At 30.8% G+C, this 13795-nt stretch overlaps 1 long non-coding RNA gene across 1 annotated transcript; it reads left to right on the top strand.

The window, feature by feature from the left end:
- The first annotated feature begins 13068 nt into the window (after positions 1 to 13068).
- On the top strand, positions 13069 to 13497 carry LOC148772784 (uncharacterized). The gene is made up of 2 exons (XR_016032867.1): positions 13069 to 13203; positions 13293 to 13497. It is a non-coding gene; the product is annotated as an uncharacterized LOC148772784 (long non-coding RNA).
- The last annotated feature ends 298 nt before the right edge of the window (positions 13498 to 13795 follow it).

Genomic DNA, 13795 nt, shown 5'->3' with positions numbered 1-13795 from the left:
TCTAATAAGTTATTAATATTAATATTAATTTTTTTATATAATTTCAAATATTGAGTTTATAGACAATAAAAAACGAGGATTAATATGCAAAATATGTCTTAAAATACAAGTAACGAAAACAAAAAAACAAGAAAATGAATAACCATCTTACAACATGATTACAACGATAAAAATTAAACATTCAAATTTCCATCTCGATACTCTTTCCAGACATGCTCGACGAGATCATTTCGGAGCATAAAATAGCGAGTTGTATATGTAAGTCCGGCACGGTTGCTTAAATATTCTACAATCGTTATCGGGTCTCAATCAACAGGTTGCTGCTCCACGTGCTCGACAAAATCATCACCTTCTTGATTGCGCTTGACTTCCACGATCATATTATGAAGAATTATACAACATTTCACCAATTTGTGCACTGTGCCATAATCGACCAGGTCCTGTAATAAACTCAAATCGAGATTGGAGAATGCCAAAAGTTCTTTCAACATCCTTTCGATATGCCTCTTGCAAACTCGTAAATAATTTTTTATCGCGTCCTTGTGGATCGGGAACTGCTTAAACAATAGTTGACCAACATGGATATATACCATCTGGTAGATAATATCATTGCTTGTATACTCTACCATTTATAGTAAATCGAATATTTGTGGCTAGACCTTCGACAACATCATTGAAAATAGTTGAGCTATATAATACATTAAGATCATTATAAGCACCTGGTGGACCAAAGTATGAATGCCAAATCCAAGTATCATATGATGCTACGGCTTCAAGTATTATTGTATGTTTGCCATGGCGCCCAGAATATGTACCAACCCAAGCGGTGGGACAATTTTTTCCATTCCCAATGCATAACATTCCACATTTTCTAGCATTCCAGGAAATCCCCGTTGCTCTGCTTTTCTAAGTACTGTAACCATGTCTGCATTGTTAGGTCATTGAAGATGCTCCTCACCATACACTGCATTGACAGCACGACAAAAATGCTTCAAAGCATCTGAAGATGTGGTCGCTGTTATTTTTAGATACTCGTCAGTTGCATCTGCAGGATATCTGTAAGCGAGTATACGAAGTGTATCATTCATCTTGACATGGGGTGAGAAACCTTGCTTTCTGGAGGCATCCGGCTTTTGCCTAAAGTAATCGTCAAAACGCACGATATCATTCATAATTCGTAAAAATAATTCACGCCTTATACGATTTCTAGTTCGAAAATCTTCAGGAGGATATAAAGGATGATCTACAAAGTAATCGTTCATAAGTCGCTCATGCGCAGCTCTTCGATCCCTTCTTATGGAATTCCGGCGTGATGATGTTCATCCGTGTTGTGTTTTACACTTTCCCTGTGAACCCAACATGAGTGATTGGTATTCCACGTACATCGTCGTCATCATTGTGTGGCCTTGGTTGTCGTCGTCAGATGAGGAATTATCGCTTCCTTGTTGTGCCATTTTCTTTTTATAAATATGTAGCTGGATTGTATATAGAATGTGAGGTGATTGTGTATAGAATGTGTGGTGATTGTGTAAGGGGTGAGGAGTAATATTATATAAGAAAATGAATAGATAATAGATAAGAATTGGATGGCGAAGATTGAACATGAAAATTCAATCTAATGAATTATAGTTGGATAAGATAATTAAAATCTGAATATGATCATCAAGATGTGCATAAGATGATTAGCTAAAAAATTAACGGACGAGATCAATTGAAATCATATCTTATGGTTGTAGTTCAATATTTCAGATATTTTTAGAATTTTTCATGGAGGAGATGTGAATAAAATAATTAGATAATAATTTAATGGACGAGATCAATTGAAATTATATCCAACGGTTGTAGTTTAATATTTCATATCTTTTCAGAAACTTTCATTTTTTTGATCAAAATGCGAATTACAAATAATTAAGATTGTTCAAATAAAATTTATTTTTTCACAATCTGGTATATGAATAAAATTTGACCCATAAACAAATTACTACATAAAATAATCCGGAACATGATTTAGAGACTCAAAATTATAGAGCCCTCCCATTGTGGATTTTTTTTAGAGACTGTAAAATTTTACCGGGTGTCCAAAACAAAATTTGGAGACCCGGTTTGGAGACTCTATTGGAGATACCCTTAGAACTATTACAAACTATTAGAAACGGAAACCTTGTGATCCCTGTTAATTATTTTAATATTTAATGCACAAAAGATTCAATAATTAATTAACTTAATTTGACGATAAGCTAGTATTAATACATTTATACTTGACATCATTAAACATAATTTCAATAACATATTTTAATAATTTAAAAATCATTAGATATATGATGAACAAAAAAAACATCATATATATATATATATATATATATATATATATATATATATATATATATATATATATATATATATATATATATATATATATATATATATATATATATATATATATATAGTTAGGGGTGTCGGAATGGAATTTTGGAATCCCGCCGATTCCGAGTAAAAAATATCTGATTTTAGAACTATTTTTTTCATTTTGATTTCTGATTTTTCCAAAAAAATAAAAAAAATTGGCACAGAATTGAAATTGTATACAAAATTCCCCAAAAATCCGATTTCCGACTGTCTTTAGTTACGAATATTTTGATTTTTTTCGAAATATAAAATATAATTTTATGATATGTTGTTCTAATTCCATAAAATAATGTATGTGATATTTTAAATGAAAACTATGAATAAGGGCCAAATAAACTAAAAACCATGATATTAATTAATTGTGATTAGGGGTGGTAAACGAGCCGAGCCGGCTCGTGAGCTCAACGAGTTGGCTCGTAAAAAGCTCGAACTCGGACTCGAGGTTTTCGAGCTCGAGCTCGAGCTCGCGAGCTCGAGCTTTTTGACGAGCCGAGCTCGAGCCGAATTTTAGTTGTTCATCAGCTCGCGAGCCGGCTCGCGAGCCGGATTTATTATTTTTTTTTTTATTATTTTATTATTTTTTATTTTTTATATGTTATTTTTATTTAAATAATGTATAATAATATAAAATATTATAGAAATAAATACAAATATTAAAAAAATATAATCACAGTTTAGTTTTTATTTTGTATTTTTTAAAAATAATTTTTAATAATAAAATAATAATAAAAAAATATTAAAAAAAAAAAAAAAAAAAAAAAAAAAAAAAAAAAGAGATTGGGCTCGAGCTCGAGCTCGACAAAATTAACACGAGCTCGAGCTCGACAAAATAGACTCGAGCTCGAGCTCGAGCCAGCCAAAAGAGGCGAGCTCGGCTCGTTCACACCCCTAATTGTGATCACAATTATATGTTGCATTTTTTCATATTCAGAACTATGTGTTGAATATTGTTTTTTTCTACGTAAGGTTGTATTTATTGCATTTTTGTTGATTTTGTTTTTTGTATTTTCAAGCACTTCGCTCAAAAATTTTGGAAAACAGTGAAATATTGTGAAAATTCTCATTATGTCTGAATTTATTTTAAGAGATTATAAATTAATGCAATTTCTGAAATTTTCAAAATTCCGCTAATATTGAGGCATTTCGAAAGAGAATGGATTTTGAATTCCAATTTTTTCGGAACAGAAATTGCATACCATTTTAAATTCCGAAAAATTTGAAATTTTTCGTAAAAACCATTTTCGATCCGTTCCGCCTGATTGCCAACCCTAAATGTGGTTAAAACTTCAAATTTCAAGAATTTGGATAAAAATTTAATCCCTATAAGTTAAATATTCATCCCTCAAGGGATGACCTAGCGATTTAAATAAGTGAGCCTGTGTCAATTGACCCATGTTCGAATCATCTTGCCAACGGTTGCTAGGGAGCTTGTCAACATGGTTAGCTTATTGTGGTTTACGTCTCTCATATGGTTTGCAAGGTATTTATATGAGAGTGTAGGTTTACCCAGTGCACCAATATGATGCCTGGGGATTCTTTCATTACCAAAAGAAAAAAATATAAGCTAAATATTCAAAATTGACATATTACTATCAAAATTTTCAGTCTATGTTCATTTAATTCCTTTTGCCACTTGCATATCATTTTTATTATTGATCTTATCATATTTTTTTAATAAAAATTATTACAATGACATACTAAATCAAATGTAGTTTCATTTTACGGGTTATAAAAGTTTCATAGAATTTATTTATTATTAAAAATATTCATTTTTTTGACATATTTCGTTAAAAGAAAAGTTATAAGTTTATATAAGTTAAAAAAATAATAAATAAAAAATTCTAGAGGTTTGAGATGTAAATCATGAAACTAAATCACGTTATTAAAAATATTTTAGGGATTATTAAAAAAATTACATTATGATAATCCATAGATCCTAGTCAGTTTAATTTCTCCAATAAATGGAATACAAAGTTTTCAACCTTTTACATGTGTTTATGTGTTAAATAAAAAAATAAATAAATAAATAAAAAAGAAAAAAACATATACAGTGATCGAAAGAGCGCTAATGTGCTAATATATTAATTAGATGTATTGATTACAATATAAATAATATTTTTACTTAAATTAATAATAATTAATACACAGTACCTATATATATAATAACTTACTAATAAGAGTAGAATATGTATCACAAAAACATTAAGAAATAAAAAACATTCATACTTTTAAAAGTAGGGAGACTAGGAAATGCCTAACGGAAGAGATGATTTGGATGCCTCACCCATCACTCATCCTCCTCATCCAGCCCTACCACATCCACTACCACCGAACCACTAATCTTCGGGCCATAGGTGACTTAATTCCAATCCACATTACTGACATCAGACAACAAAACGGAGAAAATGGAAAGAGATGCATATGTTCTATGGGAAACAAAGTAGGTAAAATTTCCTCATGTTTTGCAGTTAAACCATGGAGAAGCGATCAATCACAGTTAAATCATATACGAAATTATGAAAGATGATGTGTTCTCTTTGTTTCCAATTATCAGCCGATCGTAACACTTTACACAAAAATTGAATTTGTTTTTAATCTTTACATAAGTGCCACTAGGTTGTCTTAGCTTTTTACTAGGGTTAACTCCTTTTATGTATAAATATTGATTATATTTTTATTTGTCTTTAATATCATTTACATTTTGATAATTATTCATATATTAAATATCTTATTAATAAAATCAAGTTTGTTATGGGGAAATTTTAGGGTAACCTCTCCAGTCTGTTTTAAAGTTAAAACTAGCATTAGTCGTAGATTTTTTATTTTTGTGTATATTTATTTAATATTTATATTTGTTATATTCAAATTTTGAATTTATTGGGTGCCTTGATTTCAAGAAGATTTCCACTTATTTTGTAAACAACTGTATATATTAATTTGCGGTTTAAATTGGGTGGATTTCTACCGATTTCCTAAAATTTGTATATATTCATTAAATTAGCAGATTTGCTGGAATCTTATACATTTGCCCTGATATCGAATTCTATTATTTAAAGCAACTTCGTTTGAGTTGGATATGTTGAAGGTTTTATCAATCAGTTTGTTGCTCGTCTTTCAACAAACTGGATATTTACAGAGAACCACTTCAGTTAATAGACTTCTCATATATATATATATATATATATATATATATATAGAAAACTAATGAGTTTATGTGTCATTTCTTCTCTACTCTAAGTGGACCCGGCCCTCACCTTTTTTATTTATTTATTATCTATTTTTATGGTTTCTCCAAAGACGACTTATGATGGAGCCTGGAACAAAAGCAATGACTAGCTCTAATGTTCCTGACAACAAGTCTGCTAAGGTACTAAGTTTGGAACTTACATTATGGGTATTTATAGTTAAACCATTGATATTTTGATGGGTATTTGTGATTTTTAATGGTTTCCTAATTTCTGAAATCTTACAGTATGTATATTATTTATACATCTAAAATCTATGTAAAAGTCTCTTGAAATCGTATTGAGATAGAGGACGATTATATGTTGTACAAGTTATTTAATTTTTTTTTTTATTTTTTTTTTTTTGCTCGATGGCTTTTGAAGAAGATGAAGTTCTTTTATTTCAGAAAAAATGGACCTGTATTAGGATGGAAGAAAGCATGGAAAATGAGGAAATTGGAGTACTTAAACTTTTGGAAAACCAAGGTAAGTCGGAAACAATTAACAGCAATGTTTGGAAGTATTTTGGAATTTATTTTGATTTTATTTTGAGTAAATATGTTTTGGAGGAAGAATTTGAGAATGAAAGTAATTTTTGTTTATATTTTAGAAGGAGACAAAATACAATTATAATAAAAAGTATCTAACTTATCAACTAACTAGTCTATTTATAGAATTATTAATAAAAGCGTATTTTTATACTTCATTGCTGAATACCCCCCTCCTCCACCCCCCTCAAGATGAACAGTAAATGTTCTTTACTGACATCTTGGAGAGAAGATGATGGAAGGTTGAGCGAGGTAGAGGTTTGGTGAAAATGTCGGCGAGCTGGTTCTCGAATTTGACCAAAAGAAGTTTAATGATTCCTTTTGTGACTTGCTCCCGTATACTATGGCAATCAATTTTGATATGCTTTTTACGTTCGTGGAAGACCGGGTTATTTGCTATGTGGATCGCCGCCTGGGTATCACAGCAGAGAACTGTTGAGTCGTGAATAGGAACTTGTAAATCTTTGAAGATTTATTGAAGCCATTCTAGTCCACTTGCCAAGGAAGCCATTGCACGGTACTCAGCTTTGGCGGAAGATCTCGAAACGGTGGCCTGTTTCTTAGCTTTCCATGAGATGGGAGAGTGGCCCAAGAAGACACATAAACCAGTTATAGAGCGACGCGTATCGGGGCAATACCCCCAATCTGCATCTGAAAAAGATTTCAAGGTGATGGGTGAATGTACCAGATAAAAGAGGCCTTAACCCAGTGAGCCCTTATGATAAGGAAGAATTTCTTGGACTGCCTTGAAGTGGATGTCTGTTGGATGTGAAACATATTGACTGAGTTTGTGAACAACATATGTAATGTCCGGGCGGGTAGTGGTAATGTACAGTAGCTGGCCAATAAGTCTTCTGAAGAGAGAGATATCGAAAATCGGTGCACCGTCGGTAGAATTAAGCCTTTTGTTAGCATCCATATGTGTATGTGCAGGTTTTGTATCAAGGTTGCCACTGTCTTCCAATAATTGAGGAGTGTATTTACGTTGTGAGATGAATAATCCAGTGGTTGATCGAGCAATTTCGATGCCTATAAAGTATTTGAGATCTCCCATGTCCCTAAGCTTGAATTTGGCACTGAGATCTAATTTGACTTTGACGATTGCTTCAAGTGAAGGACCATAAAGAATAATGTCATCAACGTAGACAACCATAGAAATAAAAGACTGATCAGTACTTCTAGTAAATAAGGAATAACCAACTTTAGATTGAAGAAATCCAAGTTGTACAACTGCTTCGGTGAGCTTAGTGTCCCATTGTCTTGAAGTTTGTTTCAAGTCATAGAGGGATTTGGTTAATTTGCAAACCAAATTAGAATCAGAAGAGCTCTTGTATCCCAGTGGTAAAGACATGTAAATTTCTTCGAAGAGGTCTCCATTTAGGAAGGTATTATTTATGTCTAGTGATGGAGAAACTAACTTTTGGAAGCTGCAAGTGGAATGATGATTTTTACTGTTACTAACTTTTCTTGATGTTTCTAGTATATTTTCTTGATGGTTCTTGCACTGATAAAGGAATCATGGGCAAGGCATCTGTTGAGAGAGATAAAGAGGTTGGTGGGAGCTGGTGCACAGTGGACTTGTAGAAGAAAAATGGGAAGTACCACCATGGTGCTGAAAGTAAGTTGCTTGTGTACTTAAAGCATCATAATTAGGTAAAACTAATTTGGGAAAATGATCAATCAGAGAATTATTAGATTTATGTAAAGAGGAATCAGCAAAAGGAAAATTTTGCTCATGAAATATGACATCTCTAGATAAATATATTTCCCTTTTGTGAATGTCATATAGTTTATAACCTTTGACACCTGTGGGATAGCCAAGTAGAACACACATTCTTGTCCGTGGCTCAAACTTAGATCTGCATGCCTATAAAGTAAAAGAAAACACGAGACACCCAAGAACTCTTAAAAAAGAATAGTCAGAAGAAGTATTGTATAGAGAATAATTTTGTAAAAGTTAAGAGGGTGTTCTATTGATTAAGTGTGTTGCATTAAGAACACAATCAGTCCAAAATTCAAGAGATACCTTGGACTGAAAATAAAGAGCTCGAGCAACATTCAAAAGGTGTTGGTGTTTCCTTTTCACAACTTCATTTTGTTGTGGACTTTGAACACACGAATATTGATGAGTAGTGATTGTTTTAGCAAATAGTTCAATAAAGGCAAGTTCATGTGCATTATCTGATCTGAATATTTTTATTTTAGCACTAAATTGAATAATATTTGATTTCTGTTTAAGGAGACATACCCAAGTATACGTGGAGTAATCATCCACAATCGTAGCAAAGTACCGCGGTGACATGAATGAGAAGTGACCTTGAATGGTCCCCAAGTATCATAGTGGACTAAATCAAAGCATTGAAGTGAAAATGACTTATGAGAGTTAAAGGACAAGTGCCTTGTTTTGCTAATGGGTAAATATAACAGATAAAGTCTTTAGAGTGAGTATTATTCAAATGTAGCTTATGATTAACAAGGACAAAGTTTAGAAAGAGGGATGGCCTAATCTGCTATGCCAAATATATATCAACAGAAACAGAACATAGTGGAAAAGAAGAAATAGACGTATTACAATCTAGGTGTAAACCATATTATCCTTCCAGTTTATCACCCTTGCCAGTTTATCGGGTGGGGTTATTAAATGGACTATCACAACATTTAACCACCATTTTTATACTCAAAAATAGTAATTTTTAATTCCAATAGAGTTATGTAATGAAGATTGTATTTTGGTATTTCATCTTTCGGAGTGTAAAAATACATCATGCAGAATAAAATATCAAACACGAACAGTGTTCATTTAGAAAATGACATGTCGCAATTAGATAGATAAATTAAATTAATTATTTTTAATTAACAATAATTTAATACATATGGTTGAAGCAAATACATTAAGATAAATATCAAAATAAAATATTAAATATCACATAAATATTTGCAAATTCATTTTGATAGTTTCTCTAGATATGTACTTAATTATATGTATCAGAGTTATAGAAAAATACTTATTAGTGGAATACAAATATAAAATATATACGATCATTACATATTTTAAACAAAACAATTGATATTCTTAATCTTTGGTATTAAATAAAGTGAACAAACTAATTTAATACCAAAGATTTAGAATACCATTGTTATATTTTGACATATATAAAATCAACTCGTTTATTTATTTATCAATTGATTAAACTTAAGTTATGTTATTCAATTTGTTAGTATATTCATGAGAAAGTTTGAATTTTAATTATATATAACTAAAAAGTTAAATCAATCATAAAATTTATTTTCACTGGATTAAGTGAAAAAAAATTAAAACAATAAAACGAAACTCGTATAATTTAATTTTCAATATGGTACATAATTGGGAGTATATGACTGTACACATGGCAGGAAAAAAAAAATAGTGCCAATTTACGCATTATAATAAATTCGAACATGTATCTTTCTTTTATACAAATAATATTAATATATAATATTAAATTAGTAAAGAAGAAAAACATATTCTCTCGTCATGTTTATGTAAAATGTATAATATCAAATAATTTATTCTACAATATTTTTTTAATATAATACAAAATATATGTAACACCACCAATCAAGCAATTATAATAAGGGAAGATTTTAAATTGAATTTAACTAAATTCAAATTAAATTGATCACTATTAAAATTAAATTAAAAAAATAAATCTATTTAGAGTTTCCAAAAAAATGATATATTTAGAGCATTTTATAAATGATAGGATATAAATATGTTAATAAAGTAATTAAATATATTTAATTATCTTTAATTTGAAAAATGGTGACATATTTTTTGATGATTTATTTTCACCAATTAATTTGACACCAGTTTAACTTGGCAAATGTCAAGCAATTGAGTGTGGAATTCAACTTTTAGATATTATATAAATATGTATATTTTTTTGATAATTAAAATAAAATAAAATAAATAAAGGCATGAGGGTATATCTAATAGGCCCTGGATTTAAAAGGTAAGGAATACATAATTTAAGAAATAACAATATTTAATATATCAATTATTACATATGGTCAAAATCATTATAATTATAATTTACTAGTGACTTGACTAGGGATGGCAGTAGAGCGGATACCTTCGGAAAAATGCAATATTAGAACCATTACTATTTAATATAGCTCAAACCATGATCATACCAACAATAACCCATTTAAAAAATAATGGAAATACCAGAACCATTACCACGAATATCCGGGTACCCACGGGTACCCATTTACCATTTAAATTATGTTAATAAAAAATAACTTTGAGTCCGATAATGTTTAAGTAACTCTCTAGAAAGAGGAATAAAAGAAAAGAAAAGTAAATTATACAAATATATCCTCCATAAATTATTTAATATTTTATTTAAAATTTTGCTAAATTATCTTTTTTATTCATATTATGTTTGAATTAACACACACACACACACACACATATATATATATATTAACTGGTCAAGTATCCATGACTGTAAAGGTAAAACCAGAACCATATCAAAACCATGACGGTTTTCTAATCTTTTACCAAAAACAGTACCAAACCCTAATGCTTTCGCTAACGAGTTTTAAACAGAGCGGATACCCGCGGATAGCTAGCGGCTCGGGTTTTTTTGCCATCCGATCCCTAGACTTGACCCGTGCGATCCTATCCACATGATTGAAATAAAATTAAAACAAAACACATTAACTATCATGTATTCAACATTGAAGAAACTTGTTTATGTTTATTTTATATAAAAGACGTTTTTTTTTTTAGACTAAATATAAAAGTACGTTTTTATTAATGATTTTATAAAGGGAAAATTGGCTAGACACCCCTTATTCTGGACTTATATAGGTAGAGATCCAAGTTGCTAGATGAATATAGGCATAGGTCCTTTATCACATAAAAATAATATAAATAAAATAAAACAATTAGTATATGGACATAAACACCCTCAATTAATAAGAAAACAAATCTCATACACTCTCTCTCTCTGTTCAATCTTACGTATCTTTCTGCCTATATAATCTCTCATATTTCTCTTCCTCTCCATCTTGTGTCTCTGGTTTTTTTCTTCTGATTTTTTTTTTCTTTTCGATCAACACTTTTCGATTTTTTTTTCCAATCAACTTCTTTCTTTCTCTATACCCTTTCTCGATTACATCTGTTCGATTTTTTTTTTTCCTTTGGAATTCGAATTCTTTTGGATTATGTTGTAGGGAAGGAAAAAAAATATTGAAGCTTTACATTATTAGATGATTTTTCGGTGAAAGAGTTAAAAACGGACAACAAACATAAATCGCTCATTGCTTGCACAAGGTGAGTTTTTTTTTCTCGTTTTGTATTTATCTGTAGTGAGTTTATAATGTTTGTTTGTATTTCTAATTGATTTTGGTTCAATAAATAGCAAAAAACAAAATAATGAAACAGCAAAATCAAATTGTTGTTGCAAACTGCAAATTGCAATCGATAACAGTATATTTTGTTGCAAACTGCAAATTGCAATTTTTGCATTGATAAAATATTTTTTATAATTTTATTGTTATTTTTTGCATTTTTATGATATGTATATGATATTTTTGTTATGTATTTTTATTTTTATTATTTGCATTTACATATTGCATATCATATTTTCATTTTATTGTTTGTAATTAGATGATGCTGATTTTTTTACTTGTTCGATTTATTGTTTGTATTTGGTGGATTCGTAGGTAGTTTGTTGTTTTAAATTCGATAATGCAAGTTTTAATTATTAGTTTGCTATTTGCATTTTACAGAGACAAAAGCGGGCGGTTGCGGTAGTGGCGCAGCGTTCGTAGCGGTGGTGCGTTTTTTACTACCTGAGTTGTTATCGAACAACAAACAATTTCTAAACAGCAAACGACACGAATGCAAGGGAAACAACAAATCGAACGAAGGAAAAGGGAATGAAGGCAAACTGCAAACGACCTTGTAAATTGCAAACGCTCAGACACCCAAACCTATGGAAGGCTTCAAAATTTGTGGAGATTTTGGTTTTGAAAAAACAGGGAAGAATCGATATCAAGAGATTTGCAGTCCTAATTTTCAGATTTGCTGTATAATATAGGGAGAAAAATAGGGGATGTGATTTTGATGATTTATTTTACCATATATTGATAGAGGTATTTTTGACAAATTACAAATAATAAAATCTGCTGGAAATTAGAGTTTATTAGATGGATTTTAACACATATAATCTCTTAGAGGAGGACCTATAGCAAATTGCCCCTTTTATAAATAGACTAGTTTTTTTTTTTGAAGTAATAAATAGACTAGTTAGCTAATATGTATGTTAGATACTTTTTATTATATTACGAAGGGGTCTTCTTCCCCAAATATACTTTCTCTCTGTAAGTCAGTAGATTCATAATCAATAGAATTTTACTTTTATGGAATTTATGATTTATAACATGGTATCAGATTAACGATTACAATTCGTTTCCACATTTCTTCGCTCGCAATTTTTTTTCAATTGTATTTCTTCGCTCGCAATTTCTTCTCTCTGCTTCGATCAGTAGCTTTTGATCCCCATTAATGGCGACAATTGGCACTCGCACTAGGGGTGAGGAAAAAAAATCCGAAAACCGAAAAACCGAGCCGAAAACCGAAAAACCGACCCGAAATATGCCGTCCCGAAGCAAGAACCGCATATACGGTTTTTTATTTCCGCCGAACCGAAATTTTCGGTTCACACTCGGTTTTTCAAGTGGTTAACCGAGCTGATGTACCGAACCGACCCGAAACGACGTCGTTTTGATAGGGCCTAATATATATTCCTGATTATTTTTTTTCTCTGAATTTTGGAGTGCCCTAGAGCCCAATCAACTGCCCCAGCCCAATAACCCGCCCCAGCCCGCTTCTTTTTCTCTCTGAAATTAGCACATCTCCCACTCCCAAATAAAACCCTAGCTTCTCCTCTGTCAATCGATTCACTTCCGTCTTCCGCCGTCACACATAGAAATACTTTGAGTCTGAGAGTCTTCTCCTTCCAAAGTCTGCAACGGTAAGTTCTTTTTTTATTTAAATATAATTTCTCTGTTCTATACAATACAATATACATACATTATATATATAGATTTATGTATTTTGCAGATTGGTATAAACAATCAGAAGATCTTTCAACTTTGATGGAGTCGTGGGGGAGTTGGTGTCTTGGTGATAATATATCTTTGTTTTTTGCTGTTTTTGTTAACTCTCCTAAGTCCTAAACGATCTTAAGTAATATTACAACTTTGGTCTTTGGATTTATGTTTTAAACTCAATTCTTGGTGTAATGAATCTTTTGGTGATTTGGTTACTTTCTGCGCGTTTTTTCTTTATTTTTTGGATGATGAAATGCTGTTTTTTTTTTCTTCTGTTGTGATGTTGTGCTACTGAACTGTTGATTGTTGTTTCTTTTTTTAATTTTTTTTTTAATGCTGTGATGTGATTTTTTTGTGTATGGGCTGATTTTGTCCTGAGTTTTGGGTTTTTTTTTTTAATCTTTTGGGCTTTGTTGGTTCAAAATGGGCTGAATTATTTTTAGCATATTTTGGGCTTATTTAGATTTATTTTAGAGAAAAAAGGGTTGAAAACCGACCCGAAAACCGGAACCG

The sequence above is a fragment of the Erythranthe guttata genome, chromosome 1 (assembly GCF_056151865.1).
Source record: "Erythranthe guttata isolate IM_541 chromosome 1, IM_541, whole genome shotgun sequence".
NCBI classification, from domain to species: Eukaryota; Viridiplantae; Streptophyta; class Magnoliopsida; order Lamiales; family Phrymaceae; genus Erythranthe; species Erythranthe guttata.
This window is presented reverse-complemented; position numbering and strand designations above follow the sequence as displayed.